General features: G+C 39.5%; 1 long non-coding RNA gene across 2 annotated transcripts in view; it reads right to left on the bottom strand.

Annotated features, from left to right (window-relative positions):
• LOC138358828 (uncharacterized) overlaps positions 1-25,468 on the bottom strand; it is a 37,937-nt gene extending 12,469 nt beyond the window's left edge. Inside the window, exons 1-3 of one of the 2 annotated variants that reach the window (XR_011225568.1) lie at positions 23,341-25,468; positions 4,812-4,993; positions 295-2,245 (exon numbers count right to left, since the gene is read on the bottom strand). This is a non-coding gene — a long non-coding RNA (uncharacterized lncRNA). Of the gene's footprint in view, positions 1-294; positions 2,246-4,811; positions 4,994-23,340 lie in introns of those variants that run through there. The other variant, XR_011225567.1, reaches the window with a different exon arrangement.
• Between the last annotated feature and the right edge of the window lie 1,073 nt (positions 25,469-26,541).

Here is a 26,541-nt window from a genome sequence, read left to right as displayed (position 1 = left end):
CCTCACCTTACTTCACCACTCTCTCCTGCCTATTTATACCCATCACTCGATCTGTAAAATGACCTTCTGAAGATGTATTTAATATACGAAAGTACTTAAGGAAATTTCCTGTTTCATTTTTCCTCCGTGGTCTGACATTGTCACATTCTTATTCACGTGTTTATTTTCGTGATATACACATATATATATATATATATATATATATATATATATATATATATATATATATATATATATATATATATATATATATATATATATATATATATATATATTATAATACATATATATATATTATGAATAGATACAGGGTGTACATATATTTATACACATACTTATATATATGTATATTTTCAAAGTTGTACATAACAAACACCATCTTTGACACATAAATACAACTTGTTAGAGAGTAAAAACTAAATAAGGTGAGAAACATTGAAAATAAATCTACAGTTATTCCCATGTGGCAACTTGCCTCACTTTTACCCAAACAATGAAACTTCTTCAGGGCCACTACAGCTGAACTACAAGAGGTAGACATTTTACTTAGATTTTGTGCTTCCTGGGTGCTAATTAACAATATCAAAAGAAAAAATACTGTTATGGGGAACAATTTTTTCGGCGCACTACTGGAATGCCATTTTAAAAGGTGCACAGTGCAGGGGTTAATCTTAATTTTTCCTGGAACATGACCTGCAAAATCGTTTAATTCAGATACCCATTCACTGCTGGATGAACAGAGGCATACAGTTAAGGACTGGTGCCTAGTCAATCCTTCCTAGTCAATCCTGGGATACGAACCCAGGCCAAATCGCTCACGAAGCACATCACAAATGTGTTATCACTGCACCATGGGGACTGCAACCGATTTTACGTACAGTAAATATATTTTACTCTGTTTTAAACGGGTTGGGAGACTCACTGCTATTAATTACATATGGGAGATCATTCCACAATTTGGAACCATAGACTTGCATGGGATTTATGGTGTGGTTGAGTCTCACTCCAGAATTATCAGAGAGACATATTTGTTTCTCATGTGGTGCCCATGAGAAACAGCCTTCCTTAGAAGTGCTTAAGGTCAGGTTTGGCATTGCAGTTCGGTTTTATAGATATAAAGTACGCTTGAGAGTATGTGTGCAATAACTCGATATTTAGCATGTTCAATTTTGTAATCGGTTGATTTCTTATCTGTGTGTTATCATTGTTGCTTCTCTAATTTGCCTTAAAACAAGGAATTATGGCTTAATATATACTGGGTGTCACACTGTTTATCTTTTGGAAATTCTTCAATGTTACATGAAGCTCATTTATGTGCTAATTAAAAGAATACTTTAGGTTACAATGAGTGGATGGAGCCCCCTGTATGTTGAGACAAATGTCAAGTAAATTTTATAACACTCCTAGTTTCAGTGAATGGATTGTGACCCTGTATGTTAAGATAACTGTCAAGTAAGTTTTATATAAAAATTAACAGGTCATATGTAAGATTTAAGTATTTCAACTTATTCAATCTATAAAAGATAAACTAATGATAGATCCTAAATAGAAGAATAACTGCACATTATTAACATCCATCACGACAACAAGAAATTAAATACAGTAATCAATCAAAACAATGTAGGCTACTCCTATTACTGGTAACAGAGGCCTATAATGATCATACATACCAATTAATACTTAAAATTAAGCTTATACTGTACATATAAATTAAAATCACATGTTTTAAAAAAAAACATTTTTAAATTTAAAAAATGCCTGATTCAGCACCTGTAATTATATGACATAAATACTACCAGTAATTAGTCCTAGGCTAACTTGAATAAAATATTCCAAATATTCCACAGGATAATATATGGTATATTCCAAAATAAATGGATAAAATATTCCAAATATTCCACAGGATAATATATGGTATATTCTACAGTCAGTCAAATATAAATTATAGTCAGACTAATATATAGTCTAGAGTCCAACTAATATATGTAATGCAAAATGTTGATATTAAAAATGCAAGATTTAGGCTACTGTAATTGCCATGGTCATGATAATATACAGTGGCACCTCGACATACGATTGCCCCTACTTACAATAATTTCGAGATACGATATAAATTTCATCGAAAAATACAACTCGACATCCGATATTTGTTGGTACACGTTCGGGTCGACTGAGCGCGTGGTTCCTGGTTACGCAGCCGACCTGCCTCAGTATACTACAGCTGCCCGCTTAGTGACAATCGCGCCTATAAGAAATTTGCTTTTGTGGTGATTTTTTACATTTTGAACATTAAAGTAATTATTATATATTGTGCCATGAGTCCCAGGAAAGTCAGTAGTAAGGCTCAACATATGAGAACCCATGTAAGAATGACCATAGAGCAGAAACAAGAGATCATTCGTAAATATGAAGATGGTGTGCGGGTAGGTGAACTGGCTAGGCAGTACAACAAATCTCAGTCAACGATATCCACCATACTGGCTAAGAAAAAGGACATTATGAGTGCTAAAGTGGCAAAAGGCGTATCAATAATCACGAAATATAGAACACAAACACTTGAGGCTGTTGAACAGTTATTATTAATTTGGATACACAACAAGGAGTTAGCGGGTGATGCAGGGGATGGTTTGAGAAATTTAGAAAAAGAAGTGGAATTCATAGTGTTGTGAGGCATGTGGGGGCTGCCAGCGCAGACAAACCAGCGGCTGAAAGATTCATTGGCGAATTTAAAGATTTTGTGCAGAGTGAGGCATACCTACCACAACAAGTGTTTAATTATGACGAAACAGGGCTATTCTGGAAAAGATTGCCAAAGAAAACATACATTACCAAGCAGAAGTCATTGCCTGGACACAAGCCTATGAAAGATTGGTTTACTCTTGTGTTGTGTGGTAATGCGAGTGGTGATTTGAAAATTAAACCCTTGCTTGTGTATCATTCCGAAAATCCAAGGGTTTTCAAAAAAATATAATGTGCAGAAACACAAAATGTGTGTGATGTGGAAGGCTAATGCTAAGGCATGGGTGACTAGACAATTTTTTACAATGGGTGAATATGGTAGTGTGCCCTGCCATCAAAAAATATTTGCAGGAGAACAGTTTGCCACTTAAGGCCCTGCTTCTCGATAATGCTCCTGCCCATTCCTCCAGGCTTGGAGGATTCATTGGATGAGGAATTTAAGTTTCTTACAATAAAGTTCCTTCCTCCAATCACCACTCCTCTACTTCAGCCTATGGACCAGAAAATCATTGCCAATTTTAAGAAACTTTATGATAGGGCACTTTTCCGGAGATGTATTGAAGTGACGGATGCCACAAACCTCACCCTCAAAGAGTTCTGGAAAAAACATTTTAACATTTATAGTGCTTTAAAACTTGTTGACAAAGCCAGGCAAGATGTGACTGTAAGAACCATGATCTCTTGCTGGAGAAAACTGTGGCCTGAATGTGTTGCAGAACGAGACTTTGAGGGGTTTGAGCCTGAACCTGAAGTGCCTCTCGTTGAGGAAATTGTTTCTCTGGGTCGGCAATTGGGTTTGGAGTTGGATGGTGCTGATGTGGAGGAGTTGGTGGAAGAACACAACGAAGAACTGACCACCGAAGAACTCCAAGCCCTTCAAAAGGAGCAGCAAGAAGAGGCAGCTGAGGAAATTTCTTCAGGGGAGGATGTGCCAGTAGAGGATGTTTCTTCCTCAAAAATTAAGAAAATGTGTGCAATATGGGATGAATTGCAAACCTTTGCTGAAACGACTCACCCAAATCACGCTGCAGTATGTCGTTGCCTTAACCTATTCAATGACACTGTGATGCATCATTACCGACTAACGTTAAAAAGAAGGGAAAAAACAAATCTCTCTTGACAAATTTGTTGTGAGACAAACAAGCACTGAACCACAACCAGGTCCAAGTGGTATTCAGGCAAAACGTAGGAGAGAGAGTACCCCAGAGAAAACATCACTGCCTGATGTGATAATGGAAGGGGACTCCCCTTCCAAACAGTAACAACTCTCCTCCTCCTCCCCCCCCCCTCATCACCATCTTCCATATGCCATCAAGAGCCCTCCATAAAGGTAAGTGTAACTTTGGTACTGTATTGTAGTTAAAAAAAACATTGTATTCAGTATAAAATGTATTTGTATGTTAATATTTTGGAGGGTGGGGAACGGATTAATTCAAATCCCTTTATTTCTTATGGGAAAAATCGCTTCGACTTACGATCCGTCTCTGGGAACGGATTAACATCGTAAGTCGAGGCCCCATTGTACACTAAATATACATCAGGGTGAAATTACTGTCAGTGTCAGACTAATATAATTACCGCAGCCAGGATAATATAATTATCCTGGCATCCTGGTATTATATTATCCTGGTATTATTAATAATATAATTAGCCAGTCAGGACTAATATTATTGCCAGTCAGGGTAATATTATTGCCAGTCAGGGGTAATATTACTGCTAGTCAGGAGTAATATTACTGCCAGAATCAGGAAATATTACTGCCAAAGTCAGGACTAATATTACTGCCAGAGTCAGGGGTAATATTACAGCCAGCATGTGAGGAGCTTTGAAATTTTGCCTGGAGCCCCTGACACCATATGAGGAGCTGACCCGGGAAAAATTTGGTTCCCTGCTGGGGTGTCATCCCTACTACTGCCCAAGCTCTCACAAGTCAAGCCTGGCCTCGGGCTGGGCTTTGGGAGTAGAAGAACTTCCAAAACCCCATCAAGCAGGTATCAAGAAAGGGGTAATATAATTGCCAGTCAGGGTAATATTATTACCAATCAGTGAAATAATACTTTTACCCGATTTACCTGAGGGCCACTAACCCTAGTGGCCTCAATGAGGACAGGAAGCTGGTGGCTTGTTGAAGGTCCCCCTTCCCCATTTGCCTTGATCAAATTGGGGGCGGGGAACCTAACCAGGTATATTTCGAAATTCAGCAGTTTGGGCAGTTACAGCTTCGGTGGGTAGGCGGTTCCATGGGTTAATAATCCTGTGGGTGAAAAGTTGCCAGAGTCAGGGTAATGTTTATGCCAGAGTAGGGGTAATATTATTGTTAGAGTAATATTATTGCCACTAAGGGTAATATTAAAGAGTATACCAACAGTTTTAGAAATCTTTTTAGTTATGTGTTGAATGTGGGTGCTGAAGTTGAGTCTCTTGTCTAGGTATAGGCCAAGGAACTTTCCATCATTTTTATTGCTAATGTTTACATTATCTATCTGAAGCTGAATTGCATTTGTTGATTTGCTTCCAAATAAGATGTAGTAGGCCTTTTCTATGTTTAGTGTAAGTTTGTTGGTTGACATCCATAAGTGGACTTTTTTTAGTTCATTGTTTACAACATTATTTAATATGAATGGGTTGGGGTCAGAGTAGATGAGAGTAGTATCATCAGCAAACAAAATTGGTTTAAGCATGTTAGAGACATTAGGCAGTTCATTGATGTATATAAGAAATAGGAGATATCCTAGGATGCTGCCCTGTGGCACCCCTACGGCTAGTGGTAGAGTAAGAGAGGTTACGTCATTGATGGCCACATATTGGTGTCTGTCACTAAGATAGGATCGGATAGATTTCAGGGCAAGGCCACGGATTCCATAATGTTGGAGTTTAAGTAAGAGGTATTATATTTATAGTGGTCTGTAATTATTTATGTTTGCCGTGTTACCTCCTTTATGAACTGGCGTTGCTCCTGCTTTTTTATAATAATAATAATAATTTTTATTTAGGCAAAGGTACATACATAAAGAGATTTTACAAAGTTTGTTGGCTTTATAGATAAGAGCTAGTACATACAATGCCTAAAGCCACTATTACGCAAAGCATTTCGGGCAGGAAAAAACACTACTGACTAAAGCTTAAAACTAATGGGTAAAAAGAAAAAAATGCGTTGAGTACAAATAAAAATAGAAGTAAAAGAGGGGGGAACATTGTTGAAAAAACAGCATAAATACAATTACAAATTATTACAAAAAATTACATTAAAACAGCGTTGATTTGAAAAAAAAAAAAAAAAAAACATACATGGGTTGACAATAGAGAGGTAAGGTAGGTTACAGGGAATTTATTAATATTTATTTATTAATATTTATTTATTAATTTTTTAATTAGAATTTATTAATATTTATTTAATATTTATTTTTAAGGATGTCAGGGAAGGTATGACATTCTAGAGATTTATTGAACAGCAAGGCTATGGGAAGTGCAAAGCCATGGGAGGCACTCTTGTATACCATAGATGGTATTTCACTAGTGTTCCAAGTTTTGGATTTTAGTAAGTGAATAATGGACACAACCTCTGTAGGGCTGGTCGGTGAGATGAGAAGAGAGTTTGGATAGCTATCTGAAAGATATGTGGTAACATGTGTCTGGGTCTGTGGGATTTTCCGGGCAAGGTTAGCACCAATCGATGAAAAGAAGCTATTAAATTCAGTTGCTGTTTCAAGGTCTGTTGCAGGTGTATAACCATCCTTGGAGATTTTTATCATGTTATGTGAAAGTTGTTTAGCTCCTAGAATGTTAGAGATGGCTCTTCATGTGCTTTATATTGTCTTTTACTTCTTTGAATCTATTCTCATGATAGGAACGCTTTGCTCTTCATATTATACTGGTAATAATGATGAGTACCTCTTAACTACTTCCTTTGCAACTAGACCAATCCTATGTTTTTTCATATTCATGTTTCCTGTCGATTGCATTTAATATGCTATTAGTGAGCCAGGTATTATTTAACCTTTTCCCAGTTACTTGCTTGGTGAGGAGAGGACGGTAAGTATTGTAAAGCTTTGAATTTTGGAGAGGAAGAGGCTAGTTAAGGAATTTATATCCTGTGTATTATTAAATTCAGATTCCCAGTTTATATTGAGGAGGGCATTTGTGAGATTGCCTATTTCTGCTTCACTGTGTAACCTAAAGGTAATTTTCTTGTTAGCTGGTGGTGTTATGGCCATGTTCGCTACAAGCAAGGTAGGATAGTGGTCAGTTGTTCTGTCAGTAATTATACCGGATGTGAGGGGAGTTGTGATGTTGGTCCATAAGTGATCCAGGGTAGTAGGATAAAATCTATAGTAGGATATACAGTACCAGGATAATATCTGATCTTAGAATTTAACATTTATTTTAACATTTTGTTCTTTTATTGAAGCTAGATACTCCTCACAGATCAAGCATCATTAGAAAAGTGTCTTGTGTAGATAAACTTCCAGTTATTTAGCCCAGAGTATTTATTGGTAAATATTCCTGTATTTTTAGTCATGTAAGATGAAAGAAAGTTTTTTTTTTTTTTTTTTTTTTTAATACTAATGTGCTTTCAATTGAGGGGTCTCTTAACTAAGTTTTGGGCCTTTTTGTTTGCAATAATCATATTATTGATTATTGATCGTATTATTAAGTGTTTGAGCGGGGAGTAGAAAACATTTTGAGATTTGATCGATTGATAAAGATTAAGCCACCCCAGATGTGGCACAGGCATGAATAGCCCGTAAATTTTGAGATGTACTCGAGATGAGACTATTTTATGAACAAGAATTATACAAAAATATTTTTATCCAAGAATTAGAATCTCGCCAGTATTCCTACTCTAAATTATTTCCATTTATATTTTTCAGGCTTGTTTAGTTTTTTGTGCTTGTTTAATAAATATCAAAATGATTTTATGTTACTTTATAACTGACTTAAATCATTTCAGAATTTATGTTAGCCATTTGTAATTAATTTAAGCTAGAGTTCATTATATATATTTACTAGAGCTAGATAATTTTGTTATTCAGGCCTAACGTCAGTACAATTGGTCTGAGTATATAATTTATATTTGCTCATGTCAGACATTTATAATGACCTAACTCTGGCATTTAATTGATATATGCGTCCATGTTAGGCTTTGACAAAATGCTACCCTGACCAAAGTACAGTAGTTATATTAACATTTATAATTGTCGAAGTCAGAAGTATGCGTATTCTAACCTAACTAACAGTTAGGCTACATTTGCCTTACTGGTATTTATATTACCCTGATTTTGGTGGTTCAGCGTGATTCTGGGAATTATATTAGCTTGACTCTGGCAATAATATTACTCTGTTTCAGGCAGTTATACTAATCTGACTCTTGGCAATTATGTTTCCCCTGACTGGCAATTATATTAACACTATCGCTCACCGGGCAGGCGCGCGGTAAACTTAGGGGTCATGTACCAAGCGTGCGGTTATGCGTGCGGTGACACCTAAATGTGTATACTCGTTTCAGCTTTCTCACCTTAATTCTCGTGCTACGTCGCTCGTTTTGGTATCATTGTGTTCGCAATTAAATTCCCTACAAGTATGTATAAATATAATGTCCAAAAGCCTCGCGAGACTCCCAACAGCAAAGCCTAAAGTCGGCAAAAGTTACCCGTGAGCGCACAAAATCAGTAACATGTGCATACTCGTTCCATTTTTCTCACCTTAATTCTCGTGCTACGTTGCTCGTTTTGGTATCATTGTGTTCGCAATTAAATTCCCTACAGATGTGTATGAATATAATGTACAAAAGCCTGGAGTGCCTCCCCGCAGAAAAGCCTAAAGTTACCCGTAAACGAGCACCAATTTGTACACTGCAACCTAATGTGTATACTCGTTCAATTTTAATAACATCAAATTTCGTGTTACGTCTTTCATTTTCGTATCAAATTGTTCGCAATAAAAAGGCGCGAATTTTAAAACTAGTCCCATAATAATAGAGCAATAACTGGAATTTTAACAAATATTTGAATTCTGGATGCTCATCATCACAAAATTATTGATATCTTTCCAGTGTTCTGACATAAATTTTTGTGTTACATCTTTCATTTTGGTATCAAATTGTTTGCGACATAAAGGCGCGCATTTTAAAACTAGTCCCAAGATAATAGGACAATAAATAGAATTTTAACAAATATTTTAATATTTTGACCAAAAGCCTATTTACAATCTTTCAAGTGTTTGGACATCAAGTTTCATGTTATATCTTTCATTTTGGTATCAAATTGTGCGCAATCTCAAGGCGCTTATTTTGATACTATCCCGAGGTCGATTGGACAAAAAATGAATTTTATACAAATATTTTTTGTAGTGGATGCAAGTCCGGTCCAAAGTTAGGACTCGGGAGAAAAATAATGGACGCGAGTCCGGTCCAAAGTTACCGATAGTGTTAAACTGACTCATAATTGTAATTCCCTAACTGGCAATTATATTAGTCTGACTGGCAATTATATTAACCTGACTGGCAATAATATTACCCCAGACTCTGGAATTAAGATCAGAGATTACGTACTGCTCTCTGCTCTCCTCTCACTCTATTATGCACTTTTCTATCCCTATCTTACTTATGGTGTCTGTGCTTGGGGTTCAACCTCTGCAAACTACCTCAAGCCCATCATCACCCAGCAGAAATCTGCTATCAGGATAATAACAAACTCTGCTTTCAGACAACACACAGCTCCCCTGTTTAAATCCCTAAACATGCTAAACATAAATTCACTCCAAACATTCTCTTGTGCTAATTACATTTATAAAACCCTTTTTTAAGTGCAAACCCTGTTCTGAAACTCTTCCTGGACAGATGTAATAGAACACAATTTCTAATTTCAACGTAATTTACAACTACTAGTAATTTCAATGTAATTTCAACTATCTATATACTTTTCCTAAATAAATTATTATTATTATTATTATTATTACATAATCACCACACCAGACAATGTCTCTTTGATATCCCCCAGAGTCAAACTAAATCTGTGAGAACACTCTATACAAATAAAGGAACCTAGTCTATGGAACTCACTCCCCTAATGAACTGAAAAGCTGTCCAACTTTTGCCTTATTCAAAAATAAAACCAAAAAGCACCTAATTTAATCTTCATAGTCTTCTACCTAGAGCTTTATCTTCATACTGTTTCTAGTGCTACCCAATCCCCCATTCTTTGTACCTAAGCCATGTTCTTCACCATTGTAATCTTAGATCATCTATTATCATGGTTGTTGTATTGAGTGCATATTCTACTGCATTACTCCTTGTAATGATCCTCATATTGTGCTTCAGTGATCCAATGTATAACCCTGAGATGTTTTCCTAATTGTACTTAGGATTCCTTGTTCATTACTGTGTATTGTTCTGATCTGCTTTTGTGTCAAAAATTCTCGCAATGTACCTGTAATTTTTTTGTTTAATTTTACTGTAATTATCCTACTTAAAATCATCTGTACTGTACTTGTAAAGTAAAGCTGTAAAGTACCTGTTAAACACTTTTTATCAATTTTACTCTTATTTCTCTAAAACTTTGTTAGTTTAAGGATTTGCTCTAATGTTAGTTTAAGGACTTGCCCGAAACGCTATGCGTGCTAGTGGCTTTACAAGATTGTAATTTCAACTTACACTCTTATGTTTTCTCTTAACCCCCAATGTACTTTTTTGTGTATATATATATATATATATATATATATATATATATATATATATATATATATATATATATATATATATATTATATATATATATATATATTATATATTATATATTATATATTATATATATATATATATATATATATATATATAATATATATACATTATATATATATATATATATATATATATATATATATATATATATATATATATATATATATATATACATATACATATATACAGTGTTTCCTCAGTCTAACGAACCCCGCTCTATCGAATTCCCGGAAGAGCCGAACAAATTGAATTCCGTACCAAATGTTCAGTGGAACATACAAATGTTTGATTAAGCGAGGAATGTTCATCCAAGCGGTCACCGAGGCCGAGCGTCAGAGCTGGCTGTCATCAACTATGATTCGCCAGAGTGTAAACAGTTATGTAGTGTTTTATTATCCTTACCCATTATTTCTAGGGAGAAATGGTGATAAAAATGGTGATAAAATGGTGTCAGAGTAGTAAATATAAGAGAGAGGAACAGTCAGATGGAACCACTACAGGATTACAGAGGGGAACGGAGATACCCACAAGACTGGAATTCAAATTACCAACAAGCACACAGGTACTACACCAGACAACACCCGTCCTACTACCAAAACTGGACGAATCACTTCCAAAACGACACACCCTGGACGCAAACACAGTGGCCTCCTTATCAGAGCCTCAGATATTAACACCAAGTAAGGCTTCCAGCACTTCCACTAACACGATAACATCATTTATACTTGCCAACATCCAGGGTATAAAAACACGCAAAACCAACAAAGTTCAATTTATAGATGGTCTCCTTCATGAGGCAAATGCAGTGTTTGCAGCCCTAACAGAAACCCACACAAAGGACTACCATGATGGTGAAATATGGATCTCAGAGTACAATCTTTTCAGATGTGATAGGAAACACCGGCTTCAGGGTGGGGTCAGCCTCTACATCAAAGACACACTCATCTGTACTGAGCTGCTAAACACCTCAAATGACATGGTTGAAGTGCTGATAATCAAAATAGAGATTCTAAATGTAGTTATTGTCCTTGTATATAAGTCACCGGAGGCAAACCCTCAGCAGTTTAAAGACTAACTAATGAAAATAGAACACTGCTTGGAAAACCTCACAAATCCAGCTCCAAACATCATCCTGCTTGGGGACTTCAACCTACGGCACCTGAAATGGAAGCACCTGGCTAATACAGTAATATCAGAAAGAATACCAGGAAGTAGCCTAAATGAGCAGGCACATGCAAATGACCTGCTACGGATGTGCGACAGGTTTGCCTTAAACCAGCAAATAGTAGAACCAACTAGGAAGGAGAACACGCTGCACCTCATTTTCACTAATAATGATGAATTGATCAGGAACATAATGATTACAAATACCTGTTACTCAGATCACAACTTAATTGAAGTTATGACAACCATGGGGAGTAGACCTTCAAAACCAGTCCAGATTCCCGGTGGAGGAGATTTCAGCAAATTCAACTTCAATAATAAACAGATAAACTGGGAGCGAATAAACCAGGACTTCACAGAAATAAACTGGGAAGAACAGCTAGGAAATGCAAACCTGAACCAGTGCCTGGAAAAAATAAGCTCAGTAGCACTAGAAATATGTTCAATCCGCATACCTCTAAGAAAAAAGAGGAAGAGATGCAGATTGGAACGGGAACGTCGTTCCCTATATAGGCGAAGAAAACGAATCGCGGAACAACTTGAGAGTCGCACCCTATCTCAAGAACGGCGAAGAAGGTTAGGTAGAGAAATAGAAACAATTGAACGGAAGCTACAAGAATCATACAGAACCCAGGAGAGGCAAAGAGAGCAAAAGGCCATCAGTGAAATAGAAAGAAATCCGAAATATTTTTTCTCCTATGCAAAATCAAGATCAAAAACCACATCTAGTATCGGGCCCCTGCGAAAGGGAGATGGAACTTTCACCGATGACAACAAAGAAATGAGCGAGCTACTGAGGACGCAGTACGACTCTGTTTTCAGCGAGCCATTAAACACACTAAAGATTGATAACCCAAATGAATTTTTCATGGATACGATACCAACATCAAATCATATATCAGACGTCACCCTATCCCCACTGGATTTTGAAGAAGCCATAAACAGTATGCCTATGCACTCTGCACCAGGCCCGGATTCTTGGAACTCCATATTCATAAAGAACTGTAAAAAACCACTATCGCAGGCCCTCCACATTCTGTGGAGACAAAGCCTAGATACTGGCGTTATTCCTGATATACTAAAAACAGCAGAGATAGCACCACTTCATAAAGGAGGAAATAAGGCAGAGGCAAAAAATTACAGACCGATAACGCTAACATCGCACATCATAAAAAATTTTGAGAGAGTGCCAAGAAGTAAAATCACAAAATACATGGAATCACAGCAACTCCAGAACAGGGCGCTCTTGCCTGTCGCAGTTGCTGGACCACTATGATATGGCATTAGATGCTATGGAAGACAAACATAACGCGGATGTAATTTACACAGATTTCGCAAAAGCTTTTGATAAATGTGACCATGGTGTTATTGCACATAAAATGCGTTCAAAAGGAATTACCGGAAAAATAGGCAGATGGATCTACAATTTCCTGACCAACAGAACCCAATGTGTAAGAGTCAACAAAATAAAATCCAGCCCATCAACTGTGAAGAGCTCAGTCCCCCAGGGTACTGTGCTTGCTCCAGTACTTTTTCTCATCCTCATTTCGGACATAGACAAGAACACAACATATAGCACTGTATCATCCTTTGCAGATGACACTAGGATCTTCATGAGAGTAGGCAACATAGAGGACACGGCGAACCTCCAGTCAGATGTAGATCAGGTCTTTCTATGGGCTACAGAAAATAATATGGTGTTTAACGAAGATAAGTTCCAGCTCATGCGCTATGGAAAAAATGAAAATATAAAAACGGAAACCACGTACAAAACTCAGGCAAATCATAACATAGAACAAAAAGGCAATGTAAAGGATCTGGGTGTACTCATGTCGGAAGACCTTACCTTTAAAGAACACAAAGTAGCCGTCACAAATGCAAGAAAAATGACAGGTTGGATAACAAGAACTTTTCACACTAGAGATGCTATACCGATGATGATACTTTTCAAAACGCTTGTGCTCTCTAGAGTGGAGTACTGCTGCACAATGACAGCACCTTTCAAAGCTGGAGAAATTACTGACCTGGAGAGCGTGCAGAGATCCTTTACTGCTAGAATCCACTCAGTAAAACATCTAAACTATTGGGACCGACTAAAGAGCCTAAAACTGTACTCTCTTGAGCGCAGGCGGGAGAGGTACATAATAATTTACACGTGGAAAATATTAGAGGGGCTGGTCCCAAACCTGCACACAGAAATAACATCACATGAGACCAGAAGACATGGCAGGATGTGCAGAATACCCCCGTTGAAAAACAGAGGTGCAACTGGTACTCTGAGAGAGAACTCTATCAACATCAGAGGTCCGAGACTGTTCAACACGCTTCCACTACACATAAGGGGCATAACTGGCCGACCCCTCACAGTGTTCAAGACAGAACTGGATAAGCACCTCCAAAGGATACCTGATCAACCAGGCTGTGACTCGTACGTCAGGCTGCGAGCAGCCGCGTCCAACAGCCTGGTTGATCAGTCCGGCAACCAGGAGGCCTGGTCGACGACCGGGCCGCGGGGACGCTAAGCCCCGGAAGCACCTCAAGGTAACCTCAAGGTAGGTCAGGGGGGCATTGGTGAGAGAGTTGTTGTCAGGAGGCAAGTGGTGTCAGTAGAGACAACACGTGACTGGCGCCTCCATGCTCCCCCGGCCCCCACCCTCCTTCCTGCACCTGACCACAGATGTAACAAACTAGGCTGTTGTAAGAATTATCCAGAGTGGTTTATCGACAAAAGAGAATGGGAAGCTGAGCCGCATGGTGACCTGACCCCCAGGGGAATTCGCGGTGGAAATAACCAACGCTTTGTTCATAGCTGCGTAAAATGAATCATCCTATAGTATTCAGTAATTTAGAGAAAATTAGCCTTTATTCATTTTGCATTAAAATTGTATTGTATAATAGTACTGGATACAATATCAAGAGTATTCTAATTATTGAGTTTAAGTCACCATCAGTGACGTCACGAATCAGATCTAACTTTTGAGGCGGAGTGACCGGCGGTCATAGGTCATCAGGGGTTGACAGGTCTACTATTTCTCAAAGTTTTAATAACCATTTTTGGGGATCGGGAACAGCTCTGCCGTTAGATGTTTGTAATTTAATTCAGTAAAATAATTCAACCAGTCTGGATCAATTAAGTACAACAGAGTTTAATTGTTATAACTTAACCTTGCTAAAGTAACTGGGTAAGCGATGCGGAACAATACAATACTCTGTCTGGGGTAGTCCAGACAAGGAAAAAATCAGTGTGGTCACGGAAGCAGCTGGGATAAGAGGTCAACATCTTACCTCTCCCCTAGACCAGCCAAGACATCTAGCTGGTCGCCCAAGGTATAGTTGCTATTGTTAATTATAGAAATAGTCTTCTCATTTGCCACTCAGGTCAAGTAGGGAGTGTTAAAAATAATAGGGAGTGAACATATTTAGATTTTGTTTTAGTTTTCTTTTAATAAATTAAATTTGTTATTAATTTGCATTTTATTGTTTCCATGTGTTTTATGTGTATACTTGTCCTGGTCACGTGGTCCACACGAGGCAGAGTTGCATTGGGCGCCGATTCTAACATCGAATCGGAATTATCATTACCGTGTAATTTATTCCACACTCAAGGTCATCGTTTATAGTGGGGATCAAGCCCCTAGGTTGATTAATTAGCGTGATCGATCCAGACCTCGATCATTGCTCTTGTATTACTGGTCTGGTGGTGGCAGCAGAGGTGACTCTAGGGTTTTGTTCAGAGCTTAGGTCACGTCATACTGGGTGTAGAATCCTAAGTCGGTCAATCGTCTTAGGACCACGTGGCGTGGAGTTGGCTTTGGTAAAAGTTTTGGAGTCCCTTGGTTTAGAAATAAAAGTAAGAATACGGGTAGAGGGAGTAGAAAGAAGGAAGTAAAGAGAGAGGAACCCGAACCCGTGATACAATAGTGAATCCAATGAATGAGTGTCTGCCCCGCACTCGTGTCTGACCGTGAAATATCCCGCAGTTCTATTGCTGAAACCTAAGTCCTTTACGTTAAAAAAATTAAAGAATCTAATTTATATAAAACAATTTAAATGATAACGCAACTAACGCGCAGCACTCGTGATGGATTAATAAAGAATATTTATTGTACTTGAATACTAAGCGCGCTTGAAGTGAGCAGCGTGGCCACTGATGACTGATGGAGCGGGACCAGCTGCGCTGAAAAAACTAAGTCCCGCGCTTTTTCGCTTAAACGCTGAAAAAAACAAAATTATTGTTCTGAAGGAAAATAACTAGTTTTACGTTAATAAACCGCTCTAGCGATTAATATAGACACCCAGGACCTATAAATGCTTACTAAAAATTGAATTTTTCTCAAAAACTGCGTTTTTACTCAATTGCTGGACTCTGCCAATTTTTCTGACTCCGAGGGAAAAAAAAATTTCTATCACCCCAAATATCACAAAACTCCTTTAATTCACAAAAATTTGGGTTTCTCGTTCCCAGATATAAATACGTTATTATTTACTACTGACGTTGTATACAGAACAATACTGACACATCGGGCGGTTTCAACACTCACTAATTCGAATTTTCGTCAAAATCAGAGATTTTCACCTCAAATGGACTCTGACAAAATTACGACACGATTTTCTCGAAAAATAACTAAATTCGGCAAAAATGTAATTATCACTGTTTAATGCTTTACGAACAGAATTACGTCCCTTGCGCGCACTAGAGAGTAATACTGGCCCCAGAATATACACGAAACATGAAAAATTAGAATTTCCGCCAAAAAGTCAGATTCTAGCCCAAGCTGGACTTAGAAAATTTTCCACCTACGTTTCTACTGAAAACAGAATTCTAAGTCTACAAACACAATTCTACCGTCTTACTGGTAAAAACTAGAAAATATCACTCGCATCGACTGGAGAATCCTAATGACGCCCAGATCATACACGTGACCCACGAATACAACTTAATTAGTTAACGAGTTTCCGACATCGACTTAGCCGAAAACTTATCCCAAAATACTTAGAAATATACCACGGACTCTATTAAGCATTTACACGCAACTTATTATCCCTTAAACTCCTTCACTTATCTATCGTGACCGACATATAGCCCTAAGTCCAGAGGATTAACTACACTCTAGTAACAACGCCTCTGACTTAGACTAATACAACAGGGAATAGCAAAAAAATGTACGCACTTAGCCTAATATGCAAGAAAACGCTAAACACTTTGATAAAAAAAAAATTTTTAACCGGGGATTGAATTTAGGGGAAAAAATTAATCTAGAACAACGCAAATAAACTGAAATTACTTTATAAATTTAAGTATACTTAATTCAAAAATGCACTCGACTTAATCTTATAATCGTTCCTACCGGCTCGCCGTACCACACCTAGCCTAGAGGCCACACCATCTAGGTTCCAACAGAGCGACACGCAGCTTTCAGCAACAATTATGACTAGGGACGATTCAACCTCCACTAAGTGTGCGATCACTTAGTTGTTGAATCGCTGCTAGGTAGTTTACTAGTCCGTCCCTCGGAGGCCGCAACGCCCTTCACGGATTACGTTTTTCCTTAGCGTTTTGGGTCGTCTAATAACGCCCTCGGACTATCTACTGGCGTCCCACAGATATATCCGCCCCCGACAGCCCTCAAGGAACTGCTGTTGAGAGTATGGTGGCTCCCAACACCTCTGAATTAATTGCAATGGGTCGAGTATGGTACCCAGTCCAATCAACTCGGAGCGGTCTCCTTTTCAATAAATCTATTTTAACAGCCTAATCTTACTAACTAACCTTAATCATATCAGCCCGCATGACCCAAGATTCGCCAATCCCCACTCAAACGCACTTGTGGGGCGCACTGCTAATCCTGGCCCGCGGCTGTCTCCTTAGCATCCGCGCACGTGTTCGAACGGCTAGACGCGTGAGCCTTTCAACAATTTCAAACAAAATTGTTGAAACCACCGCTGTGCACCATTGTATCACGGGTTCGGGTTCCTCTCTCTTTACTTCCTTCTTTCTACTCCCTCTACCCGTATTCTTACTTTTATTTCTAAACCAAGGGACTCCAAAACTTTTACCAAAGCCAACTCCACGCCACGTGGTCCTAAGACGATTGACCGACTTAGGATTCTACACCCAGTATGACGTGACCTAAGCTCTGAACAAAACCCTAGAGTCACCTCTGCTGCCACCACCAGACCAGTAATACAAGAGCAATGATCGAGGTCTGGATCGATCACGCTAATTAATCAACCTAGGGGCTTGATCCCCACTATAAACGATGACCTTGAGTGTGGAATAAATTACACGGTAATGATAATTCCGATTCGATGTTAGAATCGGCGCCCAATGCAACTCTGCCTCGTGTGGACCACGTGACCAGGACAAGTATACACATAAAACACATGGAAACAATAAAATGCAAATTAATAACAAATTTAATTTATTAAAAGAAAACTAAAACAAAATCTAAATATGTTCACTCCCTATTATTTTTAACACTCCCTACTTGACCTGAGTGGCAAATGAGAAGACTATTTCTATAATTAACAATAGCAACTATACCTTGGGCGACCAGCTAGATGTCTTGGCTGGTCTAGGGGAGAGGTAAGATGTTGACCTCTTATCCCAGCTGCTTCCGTGACCACACTGATTTTTTCCTTGTCTGGACTACCCCAGACAGAGTATTGTATTGTTCCGCATCGCTTACCCAGTTACTTTAGCAAGGTTAAGTTATAACAATTAAACTCTGTTGTACTTAATTGATCCAGACTGGTTGAATTATTTTACTGAATTAAATTACAAACATCTAACGGCAGAGCTGTTCCCGATCCCCAAAAATGGTTATTAAAACTTTGAGAAATAGTAGACCTGTCAACCCCTGATGACCTATGACCGCCGGTCACTCCGCCTCAAAAGTTAGATCTGATTCGTGACGTCACTGATGGTGACTTAAACTCAATAATTAGAATACTCTTGATATTGTATCCAGTACTATTATACAATACAATTTTAATGCAAAATGAATAAAGGCTAATTTTCTCTAAATTACTGAATACTATAGGATGATTCATTTTACGCAGCTATGAACAAAGCGTTGGTTATTTCCACCGCGAATTCCCCTGGGGGTCAGGTCACCATGCGGCTCAGCTTCCCATTCTCTTTTGTCGATAAACCACTCTGGATAATTCTTACAACAGCCTAGTTTGTTACACAGAGACCACCCACTACCTCACTCTCCTTTCGTCGTCAGATGCCAAGAGTCAATTTAATGATAATTATCGCATTATCTACACTGAAAATAGCCTTTTTATTAGAAAAATGTCATATTGAAGCAATAATAATGGTGAAAATTGTGATATATACAGTACATATTTTAAACAGTTTGAACACATTTCCTTTTCACAGAATTTTTAATACAATTGGGGTGTAGATAACAGCTGGCATTGTGTGGACGGCCGGTCGCTCCCTGAGCCATTGGGGGAGTGGGTGGGAGGGGGGGGAGGGTTTGTTTCCTGGATCCCTCCCTCCCTCCTCTAACAGCCTACGTACTGTACTAATATCTATTTAGAATAAATTTTGAGTAGACCAATAAAACAAGCACAGGTCGTGTGAACGTTAGGCCTTGGTGAGGTGGCTGGCATCATTTGTGGTGGTGTCAGGGGAGGCAGGCGGTGAGAGGGGAGGCAGGTGGTGTCAGGGGAGGCAGGTGGGGTCAGGGGAGGTAGGTGGGGTCAGGGGAGGTAGGTGGGGTCAGGGGAGGCAGGCGGTGTCAGGGGAGGCAGGTGGGGTCAGGGGAGGCAGGTGGTGTCAGGGGAGGCAGGTGCATGGTGTCAGGGGAGGCAGGTGGGGGTCAGGGGAGGCAGGTGGGGGTCAGGGGAGGCAGGTGGGGGTCAGGGGAGGCAGGTGGGGGTCATCTTGAGGTTATCTTGAGATGATTTCGGGGCTTTTTAGTGTCCCCGCGGCCCGGTCCTCGACCAGGCCTCCACCCCCAGGAAGCAGCCCGTGATAGCTGACTAACACCCAGGTACCTATTTTACTGCTAGGTAACAGGGGCATAGGACGAAAGAAACTCTGCCCAATGTTTCTCGCCGGCGCCTGGGATCGAACCCAGGACCACAGGATCACAAGTCCAGCGTGCTGTCCGCTCGGCCGACCGGCTCCCCATTTCAGGGGAGGCAGGTGGGGTCAGGGGAGGCAGGTGGGGTCAGGGGAGGCAGGTGGGGTCAGGGGAGGCACGTGGGGTCAGGGGAGGCACGTGGGGTCAGGGGAGGCACGTGGGGTCAGGGGAGGCACGTGGGGTCAGGGGAGGCACGTGGGGTCAGGGGAGGCACGTGGGGTCAGGGGAGGCACGTGGGGTCAGGGGAGGCACGTGGGGTCAGGGGAGGCACGTGGGGTCAGGGGAGGCAGGTGGGGTCAGTGGTGGAAGGTGTTGTCAGGGGAGGTGGAAGTGGAGAGAGAAGGGTGCTGACCACGCATGGCTGCCAAACCTCTCATTCATTCTCTATTATAAATCTCAATCTTAGCTGTAAAATATTTATGCCAAAATATGTTGTATTAATATACATTATTAATCATTAACATGTTTTACTATTTCCTGTAGAAAACAATAGCTGACTTGGCATTGTGGTGTGTATGGCCGGGTACCTGGGGTGGTGGGGGGGGTCCTGGAGGTGTGAGAGGAGACCTGGAGGTGTGAGAGGAGAGGAGAGGGGAGAGGAGAGGAGAGGAGAGGAGAGGAGAGGAGAGGAGAGGGTCCTGGAGGTGTGAGAGGAGAGGAGAGGAGGAGGAGAGGTTGAGAAATGTCAACCCATCATTTTTTTTTGTCGGGCGAGTTGAGACGCTTCCAAGCCTGCTGCTTCAATACACCCCATGGATGGTGTGGGTGGTGTGGTGTGGTTTGGGTGGTGTGGGTGGTTGGTGTGGGTGGTTGGTGTGGGTGGTTGGTGTGGTGGGTTGGTGGTGTGGTGGGTTGGTGGTGTGGTGGGTTGGTGGTGTGGTGGGTTGGTGGTGTGGTGGGTTGGTGGTGTGGTGGGTTGGTGGTGTGGTGGGTTGGTGGTGTGGTGGGTTGGTGGTGTGGTGGGTTGGTGGTGTGGTGGGTTGGTGTGGTGGGTTGGTGTGGTGGGTGGTGTGGTGGGTTGGTGTGGTGGGTTGGTGTGGTGGGTTGGTGTGGTGGGTTGGTGTGGTGGGTTGGTGTGGTGGGTTGGTGTGGTGGGTTGGTGTGGTGGGTTGGTGTGGTGGGTGGTGTGGTGGGTGGTGTGGTGGGTGGTGTGGTTGGGTGTGGGGGGGATGATGTGGGTGGTGTGGGGTGTGTGGGGGATGATGTGGGATGATGTGGGGTGTGTGGGTGGTGGTGTGGGGTGTGTGGCGGATGGTGTGGGTGTGTGGGTGGTGGGGGGATGATGTGGGGTGTGTGGGTGGTGGAGTGGGGTGTGTGGGTGAGGGTGTGTGGGTGGTGGTGTTGGTGGTGGGGGCGAATGGTGTTAGTGGTGTTGGGGATGGTGTGGGGGTGTGGGTGGTGTGGAGGATGGTGTGGGTGGTGTGGGGGGTGGTGTGGGGGGTGGTGTGGGTGGTGTGGGGGGTGGTGTGGGGGGTGGTGTGGGGGGTGGTGTGGGTGGTGTGGGGGGTGGTGTGGGTGGTGTGGGAGATGGTGTGGGGGGATGGTGTGAGTGGGGTAGGGGATGGTGTGGGTGGTGTGGGGGATGGTGTGAGTGGGGTGGGGGATGGTGTGGGGGATGGTGTGGGTGGTGTGGGGGATGGTGATTCTCACATCTCAGATTATTATTGACACCAAAAGAGCATGAAAGATATTATAATGATGCACCACACAACAAAGAAACAAACTAATGTGTCCTGGCATATGTTTAAAAAAAAAAAATTAAGAAGGTTGTTGGGGCCGGACGGATGGAACAAATTCCGCACTGGAACGAATCGGCTTCGCCCCATATAGTTCGTTCAAGTGAGGACACAATAAATATATATATATATATATATATATATATATATATATATATATATATATATATATATATATATATATATATATATATATATATATATATATATATATATATATATATATATATGTATATATATATATATGTATATATATATATATATATGTATATATATATATATATATGTATATATATGTATATATATATATGTATATATATATATATGTATATATATATATATATGTATATATATATATATGTTTATATATATATATGTATATATATATATGTGTATATATATATATATATATATATATATATATATATATATATATATACATATATATATATATACATATATATATATATACATATATATATATACATATATATATATATACTGTAAATAAATAAATAAATTATGTACCTCTCCCTGCCCTGGTGAAGCTCTATTACTCTCTCATCTATCCTTAATTCAATTATGGTATTTGTGCTTGGGGTTCTATTACACAAAATCCTTTATGTCCTCTAATTACTCAACACAAAGCTGCTATTAAAACAATATCTAACTTTGGCCCCCAGACAGCACTTGGTACCCTTCCTCAAATCTTTGAATATGTTAGATATTAAGTCACCGCACATCTTCTCATGTGTACTCTTATGTATTTAAAACTCTGAACTGCAATGTCAATCCTGACCTTAAAAGTTCCCTAGAAGGTTGTAACAGACCCATGGGCATCACACCAGAAACAAATACCTATTTGATATTCCAAGAGTGCATCTTAACCAAACTAGAAATGCTCTACAACTCAAGGGACCCAGAATGTGGAATGACCTTCCTATTTATGTCAAAGGCTGTACCTCTCTCAACCAATTTAAGAGTAGAACTAAGTACTACCTAATTAACTCCATGTAACCTAACTTGCCCCCTAAATATCAACCCATGTCTTGCTTCTAAACAATGCTGTTTGTTGACCAATTTGTACAATTGCTGATTTCAGCCATGTTCCCCCCTTTTTTTTATTCCTTTTTTCAACACAATTTATACTTTACTCTCAATTACTATTAAGTTTTAGTCTAAGTATTTTTTTCCCCACCACACCTTGCCCGAAATGCTATGCGTATTAGTGGCTTTAGGTATTGTATGTACTAGCTCCATCTATAAATCCAACATTATGTTTGTAACTCTGCATCTATATATATACTTTTCCTGAATAAAATATTATTATCATCATTTTTATTATTATATGCCTCAGTACCTCATGCTGCAGAGCTTTACTTTCGTAGCTAAATCTATTTAAATAATAAATAATAAATAAATAAATAAATTATTAATCATAAAATAAAACACACTTTGTAGGATGTAAGATAAAAACTAAGTACCACCTAATTAACTCAATGCAACCTACCTCACCCATAAATGTCAACCCATGTCTACGATTTTTAACAATGCTGTTTGTTGACCAAATTGTATTTTTGCTTTTTTTCTGCCATGTTTCCCCCCCCCCCCCAACACTTTTTTTTCACTTTTTTCTGATTTTTTCACAACACATTTTATACTTTAATCTAAGTTAGTATTAAGTTTTAGTCTTAGTGTTTTTCCTGCCCGAAACGCTTTGCATAATAGTGGCTTTAGGCATTATATGTACTAGCTCTATCTATGAATCCATCAACTTTTGTATTTCACCTTGTATGTATGTACTTTATCTGAATAAATATTTGTATTTGTATGTCCAGCTGATAAGGTGAAAGCAGTATATTTACCAGTCACTAACATCAGTGGTCTCGACGAAGGCAGGAAGATGGCGGCTTGTCGAAGGTCCCCCTCCATTTGCCTTGATCTTTTCCAGCTGTAATTTAAAAGTCGGAGTTTTAGCGTTTGCAGCTTCAGCAGGTAGGCTTTAAAGTTATAAACCAAGGGTTTATAACTCTGTGGGTAAAAAAGCATCTCCTGTTTTCAGTCCTACATTGTGGTTTGTTGAGCTTGATATATTCATTTTTTATTGATGAAGCTCACAATTTCCAAATTGTGTGATGGATTAATGTATAATAAAATGTGGCTTATTATTCTCAAACATTTTCTGAATTTTCTCCCACATTCAAAATGTCTAGTCTATCACCCAAATGTATCATCTTGTGCCTCTTCAAACTTCCAAGTTGACTGAATCTCTTCCCACACTCTGGACATCCATGAGGTTTATAAATTGAATGGACTAACATGTGAGTCTTCATCCTGCCAAGAAGACTGAATCTCTTCCCACACACTGGACACTCATGAGGTTGATCATATGAATGCACTAACATGTGCTTTATTATGTTTCGACGTTCCCTAAATTTTTTGCCACATTCAGCACACTCAAAAGGTTTTTCATCTGAATGCATCATCCTGTGAGTCTTCATAGTTCCAAGCTGACTGAATTTCTTCCCACACTCTGGACACTCATGAGGTTTATCACCTGAATGCACTAACATGTGGGTCTTCATATTTCCAAGAAGACTGAATCCCTTCCCACACTCTGGACACTCATGAGGTTTATAACCAGAATGCACTAACATGTGAGTCATCTTATTTCCAAGACGACTGAATCTCTTCCCACACTCTGGACACTCATGAGGTTTATCACCCGTATGCACCATCCTGTGCCGCCTCATATTTCCAAGACGACTGAATTCTTTTCCACACTCTGGACACTGGTGAGTTTCCATCTTCGTTATGCAGCCTTTTCGCTCAATGTCACTAAATTGTTGTACTAAAGTGCCCACACCTAACTTACCCGAGGACCCAAGAACAGAAAACGGGATATCCCTTCAATTTTGAAGGCCACTTAGCCTTGTGTTAATTATACGTCAAAATGCGATGCTGAATACGTGAACCAATTGATTCACTTGCAACTGGTGTGAAGGTTTTCTCCCCAGGATGACTGCACGAGTAGCGATGTTGGGAGATGCTTCACGGTGAAGTGTCAATGTTGACAGTTTACAGTTAAAAGTTATGCCCCGAGGGGCAAGATTATTAGGCAGTGCCACTCATCCTGTGAGCGGACACACCGTCATAGCAGCATGTACAACACTCCCTAATAGGAAGAAAACCCGCTTGGTTGTTCATCCTGACACTTGTACCCAGACACAGCTGGGACTTGCTTAACTGTCTTAAGTGAACAGCTTCTCAAACAAGAATGTTGACGGTTAGGCAAGACTTGAATGTTACTTCTTAGAATTAGACTTGATGTGAACACTTGGCAGTCAATGGTGCTGCTGCTCCTGCTCCTTTATGATACGTGCAGTTTGTGTAACGGTTGACCTTAATACTGATGTGTGTAAACTTCTTGATAATAGGTGAAGTTTGCATGAAGGGTTTGTCCTCTCGATGACTGCACCAGTACAGATGTTGGTAGAGGCGTTTATGTTGAGGATGATAAGAATTTCAAAGGTGCTTGTGCGCTGTGCTGTAGAAAGAGGAGCGGCGACTAAAACAGAGGGGGATGTTAGAGGGAGACTTGCTGCACCGCAGAGCGGTGTGTTGTGTTTATGGCGTCAGCTGATCCATGGTGTTGCGACGAGGCATTTGTTTTCTGTGTTTAGCTGTTGGTGGCGCCAGGTATAAATGTGGCATGGGTCAGATGTGACCCAATTTGTTGGTCGACTGGAGATTTACCAGTGCTTTGACTATTTGGTATTTTTCCTGTAACGAGTGGTCACCTCCTTCTAATATATGCTCGATGGTAAAGGGTATTTTAAGTCTAATAATCCTAGGGAAACCCATCTCTAATATTCTAGGAAATAAACAACACTCCCTCAATCAGATATAAAACTCTACAAGGATGGCTATACACCGTCAACTGAGTTAGAAATGACAAATGAATTTAATAGCTTCTTTTCATTGGTTGGTGCTAACCTTGCCAGAAAAATCCCACAGACTCAGACACATATATATAAAATTATAAATTTTTGTAAAATCTCTTGTATGTATGTACCTTACCTGAATAAACATTTATTTATTTATTATTTATTTATATCCTGTCCAATAACGATGGTCAGCTTACAGCCTCTGATACTGCTATTGAGTTCAATAAATTCTTCTCTTCCATTGGGTCATCCCATGCAAATGATATTCCATCTTCCAGTACTGATGTTCAGGACTATCTTACAGGTAACTATCTACAATCTCTGTACCTAACGCCTGCAAATTCCACTGATGTTAATGAGATAATCCTTTCCCTTAAAATCAAGTCTAACTAGTGCCCTTGAGGAGATACCAACTTTAATTTACAAAAAAGCCTCCAGATCTTTAGCTCCTGCTATTGCATTGCTATTCAGCAAGTCACTTGAACTCCAAACCTTTCCAGATGTTTTAAAAAAAGCGAGAGTAACCCCTATCCACAAATATGGTGATCTCATTGATGTCAACAACTTCAGACTTATATCTGAAGTTGTTGTTATTGAAGTGAAGTTAATGAAGAAGGTATCTGAAGTATACCTGCCAAACTTGTTAACAATATTTGAAAAAGTAATCTACAAGCAACTTTACTCTTATCTAGCCAAACACAATATACTTACTTCTTGTCAATATGGCTTCAGACCCAAAAAAGCACTAACAATTGTTAGTGCTTTTTTGTTACCCATTTTTTCTTTTTTCTTTTTACCCATTAGTTTTAAGCTTTAGTCAGTAGTGTTTTTTCCTGCCCGAAACGCTTTGCGTAATAGTGGCTTTAGGCATTGTATGTACTAGCTCTTATCTATAAAGCCAACAAACTTTGTAAAATCTCTTTATGTATGTACCTTTGCCTAAATAAAAATTATTATTATTATTATTATTATTATTATATATAAAACGCTGAACTGTAATGTCAATCCTGACCTTAGAAGCTTCCTAAAAGGTTGTAACAGAACCCATGAGCACCACACCAGAAACAAATACCTATTTGATATTCCAGGAGTACAACTTAATCAAACTAGAATTGCTCT

This window comes from Procambarus clarkii, chromosome 86 (assembly GCF_040958095.1).
Source record: "Procambarus clarkii isolate CNS0578487 chromosome 86, FALCON_Pclarkii_2.0, whole genome shotgun sequence".
NCBI lineage: Eukaryota > Metazoa > Arthropoda > Malacostraca > Decapoda > Cambaridae > Procambarus > Procambarus clarkii.
This window is presented reverse-complemented; position numbering and strand designations above follow the sequence as displayed.